The following is a 15,523-nucleotide window of genomic DNA, read 5'->3' on the forward strand; positions in this document are numbered from 1 at the left end:
AAAAACACCTCATAAGAAAAGGGAAAGAGATAAAGGGAGAGAAAAGGGAGAGAAAAAAACAACTAAAAAATAACCCAAAAACAAAAAGAAAGAAAACAACCTACAGATGTATACATACACACATACAGGCACACACATACATATACACACACATACACACGCATACATACACATACATATACACACACGTATACACACATAATATATATATATACACATATATATACATATGTACACATATACATATACACATACATACATATACACACACACCTCTATGCACACACATACACACACATACATACGTACAAACATATACGCACTTGCCAGTATTAACACATATACATACACATACAAGCCAACTTTAGATCATAGTAACTAAACTATGAATCTAAAAAGTTAAATATAAATGAGAAACAAACAGAAATGAGAAAACTAGCTGCTGTTAGTGAATAAAACTGCGTGACGACTCGGTGACTGTGTCACATGCAGAACATGCAGAGTGGAACGTGTTCCGGAAAAGGTGATCATGCCAGTGTGACCCTTCCCACACAAAGGCAAGAGGCACGCCAGGAGTACCCCCGAGACCAGGGCCATCGGCAGCCATCCCCAGGCGCAGACCCCAACCGCCCCACCCCGGAGCCAGTTTTTTTTTGCATGACATTTTTTGGATTTGCGTCGCTCTTTTGTACATGCAGCGTTTCCCGCTTGCATTTCTATTCCTATGCAGCTGTTTTGGTATATGAAGCACGTTTGAACCTATATGCATCTTTTTTTTTTTATATGGTGTGCGTTTGCACCCGTCAGCCACTGTAGAGGGGGGATCCCCATGAAAAGAATTATTTCAAGCCTTAAAATACCTGAAATACAACTACTTCAATTTGGCAGAAATTTCCTTCCGCTGCAAAGAATCCCAGTCTGCTACTTCACTGAACTGCTGGTCAGATCCTCCATGGGGATCCGTGTCTGCACCGCGAGTCATTGCATGTGTGGGATTCTTGGTGACATACTGTATGAGACAGATGTGAAGTCATGACTGGCACGGTGTACTACAGTGATGTTGAGACCAACACACCAAGTAGCTATAGTCACCATTCAGCATGTATGACAAACTCTTCATGGATGTTCTGTGTTGAAAGTAACAATGTGGAACAGAAATTTACTCTTGTATTAAAGGTGTTACAACAGGCAGCTATGACAGATGTGTAGGATAATTTTTTTTTAGCATTATTTTAAAGGACTTTTGGAGACTGGTGGCCTTTATTTAGTTATCTAACCAGTTATCTGACAGTAAACACAGTGCAGTATCCTGTAGGATAAACATTACCTACCACTAGAGACTTAAACATCAGATGACAAAAGGGTTTAGGTAAAAGCAAAAGATGGGGTATCATCTGTTGGACAGGCAATCATTACGTGCAATGAAATTCAAAATAATGAATGGGTAATAACTGCACATAATTAACTCTTATTATCTGTATTTTTCCTACTTATGTACCCCGTGTACATCCAGACCTAAACCCAGTTGACATGCTGCATGCTGTGCTGAGGGACCTTGTGCAAGTTGTTCATAAACAAATCCCTGCAATATTGCATGGAGAAGAGGACCAAAATTCATCTTTACTGATGTGACTTTGATAAGGTCACAGAGAAAAAGATGACTTCCTGCTGTTACTGCCAAATGCTGCTTCTGTAAACAGGTCTTTATTTTGGAATATTGATTCATTGCTGTTTATCTGACGACATACTTTTACAATTTAAAGTCTGTGAAGGAAAATTTTTCCCAACTTTCCAAAATCCCCAGGCTCTGTACTTTTCCTACCTTATTGCTTTGTGGATGCTCTCTAGCATATTTTCTTTTATCACATGCACAGTTCTGGTTTTCACCTCCAGGGCTTTATAAAGATGTATTAATTGCCATAAAAGTATTTGTGTCTTCATCTGAAAACATCTAGTCTTATTGTGTCATAGTTTCCTTTTATTTCAAAACTAAAATGTCATGAGTTCTTGTTGGTGTCTTAAAAAGTGATGTGTTTCCCCCTTGAAGACAACACAATACAGTATTTCTGTCTCTGTTGTAAAGATACTCTTATCTTTCTTTTACCATGAAAACATAAAATATAAATACAAATATACAGCATGAATGATTAAATACAGAACACTTGCAGTAAGAAAGTCTTTCAGCATTTCAGCTTCGTATAGTTGCACATCTGTGAAAGGATACCTCAAACTCCAAACACTGAAAAACCCACACATATGCTAAGCTGCTGACTCATCTGTTTGTTTGTGCGATGACTCCAAAGTTCCCTGAACTCAATATGGAGCCTCTAACACTATCATTTAATATATGTGTCCTGACAGCAGCAGCCTGATCAAAGCTCAGGTAAAGTCTTGCAGCATTATCAGAAAAGCAGCTGGGATGCTGAGGCTTTTCTCAGAGCGCTGACGCTGCTCTTCTGCCATTTCACTTTGGTCTGCAGCAAGAAGCGGGCTGATGCTCACCTGTATTTACCAAACACCTTCCACAAATCCTCTTTTGCGTGTCAGACACATTTGCAAAGAAACCGGCCCTAAGAGGACGCTTGGATCTGGCAGCATTACATGCAGCTGCAGGAACTCTCCAGTCAGCAGTGTGGGACTGAGTAGCTGAGTCGGTAGCTGGAACTGTCAGTGAATTGTAATGTAGGTTTTTAAACGTGAATTTTTTTCTGTGTTTAACACACAGAACTGACATTAATCCATGTGTTCTCCTGGTTTAAAGGCAAAAACTCAGCTACTACAGTGTAATGCATATCTGCTTCACTTCCCATCAAATTAACATATGCTGGTAAAGTAAATGCCTTTGTTGGAGGGAAGTATGTCATGTCTCAAAACCAAGACGACACAAAAAGTTACAGCTGGAAAAGAAACACTTTTGGTACATAACGGAGTTAGTTTAGCATTGAAATGAAAGAAAAAAGCTATAAACCCCCAGGCCCTGCTTAAAAGGGAGAGAGAGAGAGAGAAACAAAGAATTTGTACTCATCTCACAGTTATTTCGAGGAAAAAAAAATCCTGCAGCCACTACTGCCACTGTCTATTACGTTTATTATTATGTTTACCTGCAGCAAAACGCTTATGCAAATTATTATTTGGCTTAAGTCATTAAAAGGATTTTGCAGAACTTGACAACAAGTTGTCATTTGGATCAAGTGTGATTTGGTTTAGTTGTTGGTGCAGCAGGGAAACATCTTAACCCTGCAGGATAGCTGGTGATCCCTCCTCACTACAGTCAGGAATAATACTGTAACGTTACCAACCAGTATTTGTTGTGAAAATAGATGAATGTGCACTCAGCTTACTAATCTGAATACATTTTTATGTTCATCTACAGGTTCTCTAAATAAAAAAAAGAAAAAAAAAAGGAAAGTTGTTGTCCAGATGAGAGAAAGAGAGCATTTGTCCATTAAAGCAAAAGGTCAGAGGACTTTAGATTCCTTAGACGTTATCATGCAGACAGCAAGCATTGCACGGCAGATGGCTGTACTAAAAGTAACTCTTTAGGGTTGTTGCTAAAAAAAAAAGAACAAAAAAAAAACAAAAAAACAACACACATGCAAATAAATAATTAAATAATTTTTTGTTACAAGCTAAATATAACAAAAAGTCTCAACTTATTACTTTCCTTTCCCATTTCTTAATTTACTCTGTAGATACATGAGCACACTGTGTAGACACGGAATATGCCTCACTGTTAAATTGACAGGATAAAGGCAGCTATGAGGACATCAGGCTGTGCTGACATGTGCTACTAGATATCCTTGAGCTAACATATTCATTAGGCTGAAGTCCCATGTGGCTCTATTTAAGGTCGGGTAAGAGACCCTGGAAAACGGTTTACGTAAACTACATTTTGAAAATGCACAATTAAAAAAATCCAAGCTCAAGGTTTCCGATTTAGCCAGAACTTCTGCTCCAAATGTTTAGAGTCTAGGATGGCCCGGGACGGCCAAAACATCTGCTATCCCTTACTGTTCACAATGTCTAAAACTATGATCACTTCTTTACACTCAGGAAGTGTACTCCATAAGTTACTGGGTGTCAGATTGAACCTTTTTCCATACTGGGGGTGGGGTCTCGATCCTCATGGTGGACCCGAAAGGATTTCAGGATTTTTGAGCAGAGCTGTTAAAATTAAGTTGTTGCAAAGTTAAACCGGTAGAATGAATGTGTTATTCTGCTAATGCATTAGCACTGAAGCTAGTTATTACTCGTGACATTTTAAAACCCAAATTTGACTAAATCTATGTGAGAGAAACTGATTTTTTTGGCAAATACAGAAGGTACTTTGTCACAACTGCAGAAGTAATCAACCCATAATAACTATCCTCTTTATGCATGAAGATACTGACAAATTTTATATTGAGACATTTAGACTCGCACGTTGTTGCCTTTACAGGTGCTGCAAGCCTCGGAGAGTGATTGCTGCACAGAGAGGCAGGTGCAGTAGGGATGAGGGGGAGGGAAAATGACAAGTGAGTTTAATAGTCGTATCACCATCCAATCACTTTGGAAGGAGCCGTTTAAAATGATCAGACATTTATTTAAATCCCCTTCCTTTCACAGGTCAATTTCTTTCATTGTTTGATAGCATTTAATTAAATAGCTGCATTCAAAGTGTGAGCATTTTAAGCTATATAGTAAAAAAGGCTTCAGGAAAACATCTCCTGCCTTTAACACTTTCCCGGAATATCTGCACCCCCCCTTCAGACCTGACTTCCAGCTCAGGCCTCTGTTGTAGGTTTACCAAAGGGAATTACATTTGTTATGAAATATACCGTATTCATGTGCACCAGCAGCAATTTTACATCTCTGATGGCGGAATGATTTCACACAACAGCTGATTGATCAAACTGATCAGCTGATATTAACAGACAGAAACAATTTTTCCTTCCGCTAATCTGTAAAGTACAAAAAAATAAAAAGGATTTTAGTGGAATATGAACTCCAATGAATTCTAAACTGTTTTATTTTATTCTATGAAGGTTACCCAACTGGAATCATCTCTATGGCAACAAGCACAGGCACACACACAGAGACAGCACATTCAGGAACGCCTTAAACAGATCAGAACTTTATGCAAAAACAGTTTGGGTTATGTAAGAAAGTTCCTACATAAATAAAGTTATTTCATTTATGATGTTTCAGGTGTCATATGAACTTATTTTGTTACCCAATAAATGGGTAACACGAGCAGCGTTACCTCCAACACCGCTTGAGACTTGACTTGAACTTGAGATGAAAGGCTTGAGAGCTTTGAATTGCAAAAGTGGACTTATGAACATTTCCTGGATAACATAATTTTCATGTGCACCATGTGGCGGTCATGTGGCCAGGTTTGTAGGCTACACTGAGTAAAAACTGTACGTCAAGGCTAAAAATGTACCAAACAAACAAACAAAAAACACAGATGTGATCCTTGAGATTGTATGACCAGTTAAAACCATTTTTCATGCATTTTGTTTTGAGCATTTGAGTAACTGATGATTTAGTGGGATTTTCACACATGTAACCATACCAGGTTTAACAGACATGCATTCATTTTGTTTGTTTCAGGGTCATGGGATAGCTAGAGTCTATCCCAGTATTTAGCAGGCAAGAGGCAGGATACACCCTGACCAGTCCATCACATGATTTACAGACAATGGTCCCAAAAGTAATACTTTATATAACAATTCAATCAATTGAACAACTTATATGCTTTTGTTTTCCTGAAAGTTCAGAAATGGATCTTAGCTGAGCGTTTTTCTGTCATCTCAGTTCCAGTGAAGAAGGGATGTTGTGCCTTGCCCCATCCTTGCTTGTGAACGATGGAGCCTTTCATGGATGCTCCTTTTGGACTCACTCATGACACTCACTTGTTTCCGCTTGCCTGTGGAATGATCCAACATGTGTGTTTTTGAGGGAACACATTCAAATAAAGTTATCAGTTTGAACATTAAACATCTCCTTTGTAAGGCGTTTATTTAATGTTTAGTTTGGCTTTATATGGGTAAAAAACTATTTTCAAATCATTATTTTCTGATTTTATTTACATTTTACACAACGTCCAAACTTGATTGGAATTTAGGTTGTAACCAAGCGGAAACCTCCGGTGGTACAAGTGAAGCCTATGCGGAAGAGCATAAAACTGCAGTTCCCCCTTCATCCACTAGGGGCTGGCTGCAAAACAAAGCAAATCCCCATAGACTCCCATGTTAAAAAGGCCAACTTCACAGCAGATATAAACATGTTTACAGCCTGGTTCAAAAATCCATTTTCAGTTCATAGGTCAGGTTTAACTTCGTGACAACTGTGGGGGAGAGAATTTTTTTTCTAACTGGCCCATTTAAAAGTAATTTAATCTCAAAGTTCGGCATGTTTAGGGGTGTGTCCTTTTGATTGACAGGTACCAATCTCCCACTTCAAGTAAGAAGAACGTAGAACAAAAGCAGTTTTTAGCCGGTTAACAACGTGACTTAGCTTTAGCATGCTTACCTCCATTAGCTGGTTAGCTTCTGTTATCTCCGGGTTAGCTCGGTGAGCTCTTAGCTACAGAAAGCTCGGAGTTCGCTCGATGTCAGTCATCCTCCATGACGCTCACAGTGCCCCTTTCAGCTCCATCACTTTGCCCATATTTGTATTTTTCGGGCGAGACAGCACACATGCCCCTGCCAAAATGGTGACGGTAGGAACCGCCCACCGAGCTTCAATTCAGCTCTTCAGAAACCTACGGGTGACATCACGGAGGCTACGTCCATGTCTTCATATACAGTCTATGGTTGTAACTCATCTCCGGCTGATAACATTTTGATGATGACTTTTTCATCCAGATGGGTTCACAGCTGAAATGTTGAACATTGTAAAGCAAGATTTCTGGAGCAGAAGAACAGGATGATGGTTTTTCAGCTTGCTTTGGCAATGACTGTGTCAGAAATTATGTTTAAATACTGTGTCTAATCAACCTTTCATCTCCTTCACATGTCCAGTGCATCTGATCCATCTGGATGTATTTTATCTCACAGCTTTAATCTGATTCGAATGTATAATATCCCTTACCTTAAGGTAATTACAAACAATTGTTCAGATTCATTGTTATGCACAGCATGAGTAGGTGCTGGATTAATTACCAACCGAGTGTGTCATGAGCTCTTTGTGTCGTATAATACGCAGAACCAGCCCCAAAATGATTATCCAGCATGCTAAATGGAAGTCAGTGATGGTCATTCATCCACCAGATGAATATGGGGAAGATTTTGATGGAGGCTGATACCAATCAAAAGAGACAAAAGATCCAGAGGATACTGCATGCTGGGTACTGATATTGAAAATTAGATTCTGAAGGTAATTTAGCTTCTTCGACTCATTAACAATCACACCGAAAAGGTTCAACAGTAACAGCTGCAGGTCATGCAGGATAAAGACAAGCTTTTGCTGCTTTTCAGTATTGTTTTCTTGTCAATGTGTTTTTAGCCAAAAGCAGATTAAAATCCGTCTACAAAGAAATATATTCTTGTTCACCAGCAACCGCAATCACAGTTTGACATTCTTGGTCTGGTGACAGACAAAAATGGATGCAACCAGTCGTATTATTAGTATAAGTCTTGGTCACTGGCACTGATAAAATATCTTTCATTCACATTAATAAATTAATCCCAGTCATGACTTGGACTGATTGAAGTCACAATGAAGTAGTGATTTATTTTGGCATAACAAACTTCGCTTCCTACTTTCTGAAAAAGGAGAGCAGTGTGAGTGCTGCAACAATCACCTTATTTGAAATTAAGCTAAATGAGTGAGAAATTTACTTCTTATTGTGTCACAAAATAGTGTTAAGATTCACCACTTTTTGCATATCTAATGTCTAAGAACCAACAAAATGTGTAATATTTTGCAAATCCCCCACCCCTCCCCCCATTGGATGCTCAAAGGTGTTAATAAAGATCACCTCAGTTATATTTGAAAGTCTTTGCCTCAAATGGAGGAATTCAGGTATTTCAGAATCTCAGCAGGATGGAAAGAGATACAGACAGACAGACAAACTGCTGCTTTGTCAGCAGTTCAGTGGTGCTTTACTTTGTTGTAGTGAATTGAGTTAAAAGGCGAATATTTACGGGTCTATCCATGGTCCAACCCTTGCTTATGGTGATGAGATTTGGATAATGACCAGGATAATTGAATTTAGACAGCAGAGATTGAAATGTGCTTTTTTTCTTTGGGGGACAGGGCTCAGTCTGCGAGATTGGGTGAAATCTGGTTAGAATGGCTACTGGTCGCCTCTTGTTGGAGGTTGTCCAGACACTTACTCCTGAAAAGAAACCTGGGTTGGATCCAGGACTCACTGGGGGGATCAAGCTACAACAAGCTAAAGGCTACACGTACATCGCGACGATCGTGACGCTTCTCATCCTGCAGCAATAAGAGCTTCGGATCAGCAGACATTCCCTGGAGCAACATCGGACTTCGAAGTGAACACCAGGTGATTCTGTGCAATCGTTTAAGCCTTAAAACGGATGGATCGAACCCGAACCAGAGACTACTGATAAAAAAAAAAAATTAAAAAAAAATGTACAATGGAAATTTGTTGAATGTATTTTGCTTACCCGAGAGTTGAAAGGTGAATTCAATCAATATTATATGGTCAGCACTGTTTGAATCTAATATTGCTATTAAGCTGGAAACTAACCTGATACAAGTCACCAAAAGGTGGTAATTAGTTATTTGTGTTGTTTTGGTTATTCTTTAATGAGATACAGCTCCCATATTCTCGTGCCTCAGTTTACTTACCTTGATTTTCAAGTGATATCCTAAAGTTTAAATGTCCTTAAACAGTGACAGACAATATAATATGTCAGAGGTGCAAGAAGAAGAGAAGATAGATGAGGAGAGAAGGGCTGTGTCTGAGAAATCAGAGTCTAGAGTCAGGAAATCTTCTCGTGAAAGAAAATTAACACAAAAAATGAAAGAGCTGAAAGAGATGGAATTGATTCACAAAGAGAGTAAGTTTAAAGCAACTTATGGAAAATGGAAAAGTACAGTTAGAGACTTTAGGACCAGATTAAAACAAGCCTGCTCTGAGGGAGAGTTGTGCAATATGATGGATGAAACTGAGAAGCTGGAGTCTGAGATGAAGGAACTGTATGATAGCATTAGGCTCCATGGTGTACCAAGTCAAGAGATACGGAGAAAAATCGATGCATGTGTAGCTGTAACAGCAGACCTGCTTCAGTTAATGAGAGTGCGACTAACTGAAGCTGATGAAGAGTTTGATGCCGCGGCAGAGAAATCAAGACTGTGCATACTTCTTGACAATGATTATGCCAAGTCTATATATGGATCCACAGCCTCCAGAGTTACCGCACCCAGCCACCATCATTCTGACCATCTCTCCGAGACACCTAGCATCACAGTTAAAAGAGCAGAAACTGCTGCTCTTTTGGCTGCAAAGAAGGCTGAAATGGACACGGAAGCTGTCATTGAGGCTCAACGTCAGCAGCTGAAAATGCTTGAAAAGCAGCGAGAGATTGATATTATTCAAGCGAAGCTAAATGTTTATTCTGAAGAAGAAGCAAAACAGAAAATCAAAACTTGCAGTTCTGCGCATAGCAAAGTGGGTGATACTTGCATGCTTACTCACCAGGCTCCAAAGCAAGAAAACCAAGTTGTGCAAAATGAGTTGTCCTTAATCCAAACATTACATGAGTCACTTGCTCTCACTCGTCTTCCAACCCCAGAACCTCCTGTATTCTCAGGTGATCCCTTGCAGTTTGCAGAATGGAGCACAAGCTTTAAAGCTCTTATTGAGAGACGTTGTTCTAACCCTGTAGATAGACTGTTTTATCTGCAAAAATACGTAACAGGAGAGGCAAAAACTTCTCTTGAATGCAGCTTCTACAGAAAGGATGAAGGAGCCTACCAACAAGCGTGGGATAGACTGAACGCCAGATATGGCCATTCCTTTGTAGTTCAACGAGCCTACAGAGAAAAGCTGAATAAATGGCCAAAGATCGGTGGAAAGGAGTATGTAAAACTAAGAGAATTTAGTGACTTCCTTCAAACATGTAGCAATGCCATGCCTCATGTAAAGGGTCTACAGGTTCTCAATGACTGTGAAGAGAATCAGAAGATGCTGGTCAAACTTCCAGAATGGGTGACTTCCAGGTGGAATCGTTATGTGACAGAGCAGCTGACCCAAGGCAAGGACTATCCAAATTTTCATGATTTTGCTTCATTCATCTCTAAAGAAGCATGCATAGCGTGTAATCCAGTGTCATCCTTGTATGCTTTAAAGTATGCAGCAGAGTCACCAACCAGAGAGACAAATCGCCCAAAGGCTAATACGTTTGCCACAGAGGTAAAGGCCTCCCCTTCATCAAGTTCAGCTGCCAAATCAGACCTTGATGAAATCAAATGGAGAGATACCGAAAGGCCAAAGAAATGGAGCACCTCATCCCAAAACTCAAGCTCAGGTAAATGCATGTGCTGTGGAGAAAATCATTCCATACATAAATGTAAGAGGCTAATGGAAATGCCTACAGATGAGAAGAAAAAATGCATACATGAGAAAAAGCTGTGTTTTGCATGCCTGAGAAAAGGCCACAACTCTAAGGACTGTAGAAACAGAGCTATGTGTGGCATATGCAAAAGGAGTCACCCAACACCGCTGCATGAAAATCGCTCCTCAGTAGATACACCAGCAGCACAAAGCACAGTTGAAGAAAGCACATCGTCATTATCATGTTGCGTAAATGGAAGTGCAGGTGGGAGCACATCTATGATCGTGCCGGTGTGGATCTCTGCACCTAATGCTCCTGAAACTGAAACCTTAGCATATGCCTTATTGGACACCCAAAGCAGTCACACATTTGTTGATCAGGAAGTATGTGAAAAGCTCCAGGTAGCAATGGAACCAGTAAAACTCAAACTTTCCACCATGATGGGGAAAGACTCTATAGTAAAAAGTCAAAGAGTATGTAACCTCAAAATCAGAGGATTTTCATCAAACATCTCCATTGACTTACCTCCAGCCTACACAAGGGACTTTATTCCGCTTGATCGCACACATATCCCTACCTGCCAAACAGCCAGCAAATGGAATCACCTTGCTGAAATAGCCCAAGAAATACCCCAAATAATGGACTGTGGTGTCGGACTGCTGATTGGCTACGACTGCTCCAGAGCTCTAATTCCAAGAAAGGTCATCACTGGGGGTGACTATGAACCTTACGCCATTAAAATTGACCTCGGCTGGAGCATTGTGGGAAGCACATTGCAGCATGTGAATGCTCAAGATGTGACTGGCCTTTGTCATCGGGTATCAGTCAGAGAGCTGCCTCCGATAACGCCATCTGCTGTCATTAAGGCTCTTGAGTTTGATTTTGCAGATACAAAATCAGGTGACAAAAACATATCTCAAGAGGATATTTGCTTCCTGCACATCTTAAAGGGAGGAATCCGACAAAATGAGCTTGGCCACCTTGAGATGCCCCTTCCTTTCAGAACACGTCCACACCTTCCAGACAACAAGAAAATGGCCTTGGCCAGGCTAAAGCACCTCAAAGGGAAACTAAACAGAGGTCCGACGTTCAAAAGCGATTATGTGAAGTTCATGGACGGCGTCTTAAAGGATGGTGATGCTGAAAAAGTAGACACCCAACCAGAGCCTGGGAAAGTCTGGTATATCCCGCATCAGGGGGTGTATCATCCCAGGAAACCAGACAAAATTAGAGTGGTTTTCGACTGCTCTGCAAAGTACAAAGGGACCTCTCTAAATGACCATCTGCTAACAGGACCCGACCTTACAAATGGTCTTACAGCTGTATTATGCCGCTTTCGTAAACATCCCATTGCAGTCATGTGCGACGTTGAGAAAATGTTCCACAGGTTTCACGTCAGCGAAGTAGACAGGGACTATCTGCGTTTTCTCTGGTGGGAAAATGGGAACATGGACGCAGAACCCACAGAGTACCGCATGAAGGTACATCTGTTTGGTGCGTCATCTTCCCCAGGCTGCGCCAATTATGGCATGAAACACCTTGCCAACCAAAGTGAAAAGGAATTCCCCTCTGCAGCGAGCTTCATTAGGAAGCACTTCTATGTTGATGATGGTCTCGTAAGCATGGAGTCAGTTGGTGAGGCAATAAAACTGGTGAAGGAAGCCCAAGATGTGTGTGCAAAGGGAAAACTGCATCTGCACAAATTCCTTTCTAACAACCGAGAGGTGCTAGATTCCATTAATATTGCAGAGCGTGCTGCTGAAGTAAAAAATGTAGATCTCAACCATGATGACCTACCGGTTCAAAGAGTGTTGGGCATAAGATGGAACATTGAAAGTGACAGCTTCACCTTCAAAGTGTTACTCAGCGAGAAGCCGGCAACACGACGGGGGATTCTCTCAATTGTTGCCTCCTTGTACGACCCTCTAGGGTTTCTAGCCCCATTCATCCTGGAAGGAAAAAGGGTGCTCCAAGAGATGTGCCAAAGGGGCACTGGATGGGACGAACCACTACCGATGGATTTGAGGTTAAGGTGGGAGACTTGGATGGATGATTTGGAGAACCTCGAGAATGTTTCGATTCCACGATGCTTTATTCCTGATGGTTTTGGCGAAATACAGAGAACAGAACTCCATCACTTTTCTGATGCGAGCAGTCAAGGGTACGGACAGTGCTCTTACATTAGATTGGTGAGTGAAGACCAAGTGCACTGTTCCCTGCTTATGGGCAAAGCAAGAGTCGCACCAACCAAAATAGCCACCATACCAAGGTTGGAACTGACCGCAGTAGGCAACATGCTGAAAGATGAGCTAGAGCTCAAGATCGATGAGGAATATTATTGGACAGATTCACAGGTGGTGCTTGGTTATATTGGCAATGAAGCGCGACGTTTCCATGTTTTTGTTGCAAACCGGGTCCAGAGAATCCGAGAAACCACCAGCATAAGACAATGGCATCATGTCGACACAGCAGAAAACCCTGCTGATCAGGCCTCGAGAGGCCTTAAGGTGTCTGACCTCATCAAGTCAAATTGGTTTTCTGGTCCCAAGTTTCTATGGAAGAGAGAGATAGCCATTAACCAGGTGTCAACAGAGCTGCAGTTGGGAGATCCAGAGGTGAGAGCTACACAAGTGTTGAAAACGGATGCTGCCAGACAATTTGACATCCAAGCACACCTGCTACGGTTCTCAAAATGGACCACAGCAGTCAGTGTTGTAGCTCGTATACAACGCCTGGCCAAGAGGATCAAGACTTCAGAGCCTTTGAGTGTGGAAGAGAGAAGGAAAGCCACAATGACTCTTTTAAAGCTTGCACAGCAGGATGCATTTCCAGAAGAGTTGAACATGCTCAGTCAGAAATCAGCAAAACTGCCTTGCAATCATCAACTTTACCAGCTCGACCCGTTCCTTTGGGATGGGACAATAAGAGTAGGAGGAAGGTTGAGAAAGTCACCTCAACCCTTTGAGTTGAAACACCCAGCAATCCTTCCAAAAAATGGTGCTGTCACAAACCTACTCATCGGACATCATCATAACAAAATACAACACCAAGGCAGGGGACAAACCCTTAACGAACTAAGGGCCAGTGGATACTGGATTGTGGGCGGAAGAAAAGCTGTAGCCCAATACATTAGGCAGTGTGTACGGTGCAGAAGAGCTCATGCACCAACAGAAGAACAACGGATGGCAGATCTGCCCAGCGATCGTGTGGATCCCTCACCGCCATTCTCTTATTGTGGCATGGACTGCTTTGGTCCCCTTTATACCAAGCAGGGACGCAAAGAACTAAAACGGTATGGCCTTCTTTTCACATGCCTTTGTTCCAGAGCAGTGCACATAGAAATGTTAGAGGATCTATCGACCGATGTCTTCATCAATGCCCTAAGATGCTTCATTGCTATTCGTGGGGCCGTGAGACACATCAGATCAGATCAGGGCACAAACTTTGTTGGGGCAAAAAATGAAGTGGCGAGAGCCCTGAAAGAACTTGATAAGGAAAGGGTGGCTGCGTACTTGGCGGATCAACAATGTGACTTTCAGATGAACACACCGTGCTCAAGTCACGCTGGAGGAGCGTGGGAGCGTCAAATCAGAACCGTAAGAAGCGTGCTGAACACAGTGCTTGCCCATAGTGCTGGAAGATTGGATGATGCTTCGTTAAGAACATTCCCCTACGAAGCCATGTCCATTGTAAATAGTCGCCCGCTCACTGTTGATAACATCAATGATCCCACAAGTTTGGAGCCCCTCACACCAAACCACTTAATCACCATGAAGTCCTCCGTTCCACTCCCCCCACCTGGTCGGTTCATCAAGGAAGACCTGTATGCAAAAAAACGGTGGAGAAGAGTCCAGTATCTATTGGAGCAGTTTTGGCACAGATGGAGGAAGGAGTACCTGGGAAACATTACTCTGAGACAACAATGGCATTTGCCTCGGCATAATGTGGATGTGGGTGATGTGGTGATCATCAAGGAGGAGGATGTCCCGAGAAATGAATGGAAACTTGCTAGAGTTGTTGAAGTACATGCAGATGATGATGGTCTTGTACGGAAAGTGAAAGTGCAGATTGGAGAACGAAATTTAGGAAAAGACGGTAAACGACTCAGCCCATCATCCATTGTTCAAAGACCCATTCAGAAATTAGTGGTCTTGGTAAAGAATAGCTAAAGGATACAGAAAGAGGTCCATCATTCTTTGATTTGATGTCCCTTGAGTTAAATTACACTGTAGCACACCCATTCAATGTATTATTTTGAGTTGCGATGTAAATTCTATTGGAGATATTTTCAACTGATGAAAATATTTGTTGTGGCAAACATGGTTCATTTAAATGTAAGTTATGGAATTACCACTGAAAGTCTAATGAAGAGTGTTTAACATCTCCATTTATCCTTATCAAAGGTAATTGGTGGGAGTGTAACTGACACTTGTGTGGTTGTTTATGCGTTTCCATGGCAACGTTGAAACAGTGGTAAGAATTTTTTTTTTTTTATATGTTTATAATCACATACTTGCATTCTGCCTCATAAGGTTATTGTTGTACGTTTTAAATTTACTTGGTAAAATCTGTTGGGTTGTTAAGTTTACATGAGTCACATGACCCGGAAGTGACAATGCGAGTTGGACAAAAAGAAAGAGACATCACGGACAGAAAAAAAGGACATTTGCACTCATCGAACTATCTACCACTGGTTTTACGTGGCGTACACGGTAATGACTGTGTTTTATTTTATCCACTGTGAAAGCTAATATGTGATGTTGTTGTTAAAACACTCTGTTATTTCCAGTTTTCACGGTGTTCCATGAATCTGCAGAGGAGAAAATAAACGATTGTGGACATCAGTAAGAAGCGTGGACTCATTTCAACCAGGGCAGAAACAGGGGATATATCCCTTCTGATATGGGATACTTGGGTATCCCCCAGGAGGAACTGGAGAGTGTTGCTCAGGAGACGGACGTCTGAGTCTTTCTCCTGAAACTGTCTTATCTACAACCAGACCACAGCAG

At 41.3% G+C, this 15,523-nt stretch overlaps 1 protein-coding gene across 1 annotated transcript in view; it reads right to left on the bottom strand.

The window, feature by feature from the left end:
- Positions 1-15,523, bottom strand: part of grm8b (glutamate receptor, metabotropic 8b) — a gene marked incomplete at both ends in the record, with an annotated part of 180,833 nt that overhangs the window by 54,212 nt on the left and 111,098 nt on the right. The window lies entirely within an intron of this gene.

This window comes from Telmatherina bonti (genome assembly GCF_933228915.1).
Source record: "Telmatherina bonti genome assembly, chromosome: 2".
Classification (NCBI taxonomy): domain Eukaryota; kingdom Metazoa; phylum Chordata; class Actinopteri; order Atheriniformes; family Telmatherinidae; genus Telmatherina; species Telmatherina bonti.